Consider the following 6,000-nt stretch of genomic DNA (forward strand, 5'->3'; position numbering starts at 1 on the left):
TTTTAATGGGGCCTGAATAGGGAGAAATGATAACTGTGTGTTTCATTTTCTGCCCACATTTGAAAGCAGCATTAGAATTAAAACCATGACAGGCAACAGATCCCTGAGGACTGAAGGTCTCGAGACAACCTGGGAACATTTGCACATGGAAAATAAATGAGCAACACTCTTCCTCAACAGCTACCATCAAGTGCCACTGAGCAGGGATTTGCAGCCCAATTTGTACCAGTGTATTCCTAAATGAGATTTTACACATTGCCACCAGCAGAGGGTGCTAAGTCACAGATAAACCCCTCCAAAAATTCAGCCCCAAGGTTCATCTCTGTAAATAACAGCAAGGTGAGAAGGCCAAAGTCTCAGTGACTTTTCACGGCTCTACATCCTCATATAATTATTATCCATAAATATTGACAGTTTCAAAAAACATGCAAGTTATGGAAAAAATGGAAATCATCCTAGCATTTATGTGCAGGGCACATGACCCCACTCATTATTCTCAACACTGACTGTTGAGCTGTTGCGTGGCTGGGTGTCATTATGAAAAGTGTAAGCAACAGAGGTCAGAGGTCAAATGCCTCCGTATAAACAGCTGGAAGGATAATTATAGGCCACAGGCTTTCAGAAGGGGTTCTGTCTGGGCTCGTACCCACCACCAAGGAGAGCGTGTTCAGAAAAGGAGAAGAAGGCGCTTCATGTTTGATCTGCTGTGGTTGAGTTTGCTCTTTCAGGCCTTTTTGGTGTGTTTGGTTCTTTGATCCTGACGAACAGATCTCAGTAAAAATCTGCTGTGTGTGTGTGTGTGTGTGTGCGTGCGTGTGTGTGTTTTTTTTTTTTTACTTGACAGGCTTCTCACCTAACAGCTCCACCCCCTGTCGTGCGGTCATTGCTCACAGTACAGTCGTTGCCAGGGCAACCAGGATCAGGAAAAACAACATGAAACAATTTAAGAACCATGTCAGTGAGAGAAAGGCAAGAGAGTGAAAGAGATTATCTTATTTCCTTCACCACTTGTCATGCAACCAGAGGCTTTCCTCTCAACCTGTAGGGGACAGCAGAGAAGAGGTCAGCAGAGTGCACTCCGAAGCAAAAAGTTCACATACCGCCTGAGACAATAGAGCTGTCCATCATACTAAGGCCAGCAACAGGAGCAGAAACTGTCCTATACCATCAGCAAGGCAAACATTTAATTATCTCACATATTGATATCTTATATTTACAATATATAACTCATGTCAGCTTATAAAATTAAGTAATTTTTTATTGACTACACTAAATGAAAAAAAAAAATGAAAAAAAGTCTGGTTTATTTATTTTTTCAATTCTTCATTTAATCATATCTGTGCCTATTATGACATAACAAATTTCATCCTGGAAGTTGGGATGCCAGACTCCATTGATGTTGTAGTGTCAGGAGAGTTGTGTAACTATTTGCTGGCATCTTTAGATGAGAATAAAGATACAACAGATAAAAATTGCCCAGATGTTTCCTAGTATGAGAGGAATTTCCGTACTGGCACACTATGGCCATCCATAAATACACCTCATGCACGACAGGGCTGTCACTTCAGACACAGTCTGGGTCTTTGTGTGTGTGTGTGTATGTGTATGTTTACGTGTGAAGGAATGAGAGTGAGCGAATGTGCATGTCTGCAAGTGGGTGTGTGTGTAACGCAAGCGTGAATAAAGGCCTACAGCATTATCTGTGTTTTTTTTGGAAAATGCAAAAGTGTGTATTTAAGTGCATATTTGGGTCAATTAATGCAGTTCTTGTGAGCTCCTCTGTTGATCTGCATTTTTAAGTCTTCAATTCAGAATGACATTATTACATAATTCAGTTTTTATCTCAAGGACAAATCAACAGGTCAGAAAGAGTCAGAGACAGTGTGCACCTCACTATTTCCCATTTGTTATCAAAGGGATTTATCAATATTTTTTACAAATTTAAACATTCTATTATGAATTATGCACACACTAAATTTAGGGATTGACTCTCCAGGTAATCATTGATGACTCCTCATTACAGTCCTGAGTAAAATGAACACACAGAAACTGGAAACTTGTGTAAAAGACTGTTATGGATAATCAACCAAAGTGAATGTCATTTAAAGTTATACCATTATAGCAAAGTGATTGATCTCAGGCTTTTCAAATCAGTCCAACTTTCAACTGCATGCAGTGACTACCTGCCTAAAACCTCTGGAAGATGATTGTCCTGCCTTGAAGGTTACTATCAAAAATGTGGTTTCCTGTCATCATTCTACTGTTGATTGTATAAGACAGTCCTTAAAAACATCGAATGCTTTGTTAGATATCTCGTGTAGGTGGTGTGAAATCTGTAGTTTCACACCACCAATCTGCAGATTGGTAAACACATAACTAAACTAATGATAATGGTCCTGATGGCTGTTGGATCCTCTTCTCATTAACAGACATCCTTTAACATGGAGGTTCAAAACACGCAGTGATTGAGAAATTCACAGAGCACACAAGTTGCTATTTTGCAACCAAAGAAAACAGGATTTTTTTCATATTTGTAGAAGCTTCTTGAGCCAAATATTAGAGTGAGTCTGTAAGGGAAACAGAGGTCAAGGAACAGCCAGGACATTGGCTTCTGGAACAAGAGTAATTCAAACACATATCAAAAATATTATTCTTCAATCATCATTTGTTTGGTCTTCCACCACGCTAGAATCAACAGATGTTTGACCGCATGTCTTCGTTTCACCAAAAAGTCTTCAATCCTAACCTTAATTCTCACAATGACATGAAGGACGTTCTGGTATTATTTGTATGTCGGTTCCCTGATACGTTCCTGCACGTGTCATTTTTTCCCTTGCGGTTATATGGAAAGTGCATTCATACCATGAGTGGTATTGTCTTTTCTCAGTTTCATTTCATAATTCACTCCAAAAGAAACATAACAAAGGCCCCTTCACAAAAGTATAAAAATAGTTTCCAGAATGAATGCAGGCTTCAGCAGCAGGTCACCATAGCTGCAAGTTTATCATTCATCTCGTCTTTGTATTCCTTGAAGAAACCACATAGAAAGAAGAGGCACATACAGAAGTAAAAGATAAGGACAAACTGTACTGAGCTTTCATCTAGGTCAAGATTCATCAGAGGTCTGACACGCTGAGATAGACAATGGGAATAATAGATTTTACTTTTTACCTAATCTGCACGTGTTTGAATCTTCACCAGTCAGTCAGGTTGAGTTTGAACCCAGGACCTCCCTGCATTTGACAATGGTTACATTTTACACTGAGACCCTATAGATTCATCCTGTTTTCCCAAATTAAATTAAATCAGTCAAATGCAGTCATCCAGCCAGTCTATGAAGACTGCACCACACAAAAACCTGACAGTGAAATACAAACAGAGGCATGAATGCTCCATCCAGAGAAAGCTGGACTCAGATAAATAACATCTTTCACCCCAGCGATACAAACTTTAAACCTGCACTAACAGACATTTTTGTATTAACTATGGGACAAACTACAATGTGTAATTTTTGAGGAGTTGCTCATAGTGACAAACCCACAGAAATATATCCACGCAGCTTTTCGAAGCTTTGTGGCATCTTTTTGCAAAATGTCTGGATTTGCTGTCCTGCAACTGCATTGTTTTGATTCAGTGTTGGCACTGGAACTGCCACTGGCAACTAGTACCTATTTTCAGCAAAAAATAAATAAACAAATAAATAAAGAAAAAGAAAAAACTAGAATTATTGCCTTGTATACCTCTACCACTCAGACAGGTTTCAGATTAAATCATTGTTGATCCACAACCCTATGAAATATTAACCATTTGTGTGAAAGTTTGTCCCAATTGCTGTGTGAAGCTAAAAGTATGGCTAAAAACTGTTTTATACAGTCATGGTGACCTTTGACCTTTGACAACCAAAATATAATCAGTTCATCCTTGAGTCTGCTGGATGTGTATGTAGGCCATTGTTTGCGGTAGTTATAATAATGTGACAAATTGCCCCTGTTGTATTTATAGCTTGTTCTGCTCCATTCCAAGGCAGAAATCAATTGAAACTGCTTTTTCTGTTATTTTTCTTCTGATCAAAAAAAAAAGTTCAAAAATGTACCTTGCTGTCATTTGAGATTTCAGCTTGACAGAAAGTAGATCTTAGTAGATTTTAAGAAGGAGGCTGGTGCAGTTGGATGCAGGTATCCATTACCTACATGTTGGGGATCACTTGTTATTATGACAAGCATTTAGCTACAGACGTTACCTACAGGATAGATTTTTGATTTCAGCATGGATAATGTAATGTGAAAATTTTAACCCACAAAAATGTAACATTGCTCAATCACAGCACAGGTTGGAACAGCCACAGTCTGAGTCCATGAATCAAACCCACAGGCACAGGTAATTGTGATAGTTGGCCATGACAGAAATGTTACAGTTTATATAACCAGATTTCATTTATCAGCAAAAAGGGCGAGGAAGTTGCCCGGCCCAGCAGGCTGCACTTCTTAGCAAATATTTAGGTGTTTCCAGGGATCCGTAGCCATTGCAGGCATTGGGTAAATCACAGGTGTCCATCATCGCTGGGGTATGCAGCTGCGTGCAACAAGACGAGGGAGCACACACGCTTATAAACATGTCTTACTATCTAACAGGCAGCCATGCACGTACACAACATCTTCTGCACGAAAAACAGGCATGCCACGGAACACCTGACAGGTGCAGGCGTGGTCTGCTGCGAGACACGCTATCTTGACACGCTAACTCATTCTTAAATCTGAGTTACATGCCTGAGGCTGAGTTCTAAGAACCCTAGTTTACTTTCTGAAGCCTGTTCCTCTTCCAGTCCTTGTCTCTGGACACACCCTCTTCCGATTGTAGGCTGACTTCTGTCATTCTGCTCATAATGGAGCTGCTAAGAGGCCTGAGAATCGGAGCTTGTCTGATGAGTAATGGACTTATTAGCTGTGTCAAAAGCACGCCACCAATCCCATGATCAGTATGTATTATCTGTTGTCCTGCAGGTGTCTGTATAAGAACCCACTGGATGAGGCTCTTTCAGAGGCGCTGATCCCTCATTCAAGACCTGACAACAGTGGTGGCTAAGCTGACTGTTTTTTCAGAGCCAGTTGTCTACATAACAATTGGTTCTGGTGTGTTTGAGAATTTCTTTGCAGGTCCCTCTGAGACACATATGCAAGCTCAGTGAAGCCCTGTGTACAAATAAATAGTCAAAATACACAGAATGGATTAATGCAAAAAAAAAAAAAAAAATGGATATGGTCATTGCAACAAGATTATTAGATTTGCACATTTTCTCACAGTTAGAAAAGTCTGATTTATTTACCATGTAAATGACACATGCAGGATTTGAATCGACTCTCCATCATAGTGCTCTTGGCAGAGTTAACATAGATACAACATCACATCTGTCAAGAATGCATTTCAAAGAGGTGCCAGAAGCTTTTACTTAGCTTCACAGGACAGTTGCACTTGATTGGCATGGTTATGGCAGAATTGGATAGAAAAATCTGAGAGGGTGGATTAATGGCAACGCGCTGTGTAAACTCCCCTGGCCTGAGGCACTTGCTCTTTATACACCTTGGCTTCCTCTGTCATTTACAAGGTGTTTGCATGCACGTAGCAGAGCCGGGAGTGTGAAAAACCGGATGAGCAAGTCCACAGCTCTCTTGTCTTTTTGGAGAAAGAGAGCGTTGCCTCTGGTTGCAGAGTTGCCTTGCGTGAGGACAACAGCTTCGTCTTTTTAGTCCTATCAACCTCCTGACCTGGCCTGTGGCAGCGGCACTTTTACAAGTTGTCTTTTTTCTTTGTACATGCTTACAGGCGTACAAATTCTCACTGACAGGCTAAACATCTATGTCTCCAGTGACTGACTATTTGGAGCATCTCACCATGACAGATGCATCTTTGCATTGAGAGCAGCAAACCATGCAATCAAACCTGATAGTGTTTGTTGATGTAGCCAGTGGCTTGACCTTGTGGAAATTTGGTGCAGAAGGCCCT

Source organism: Trachinotus anak, unplaced genomic scaffold (assembly GCF_046630095.1).
Source record: "Trachinotus anak isolate AG129_WGS33_773 ecotype Australia unplaced genomic scaffold, CSIRO_AGI_Tana_v1 ptg000011l, whole genome shotgun sequence".
Taxonomy (NCBI): domain Eukaryota; kingdom Metazoa; phylum Chordata; class Actinopteri; order Carangiformes; family Carangidae; genus Trachinotus; species Trachinotus anak.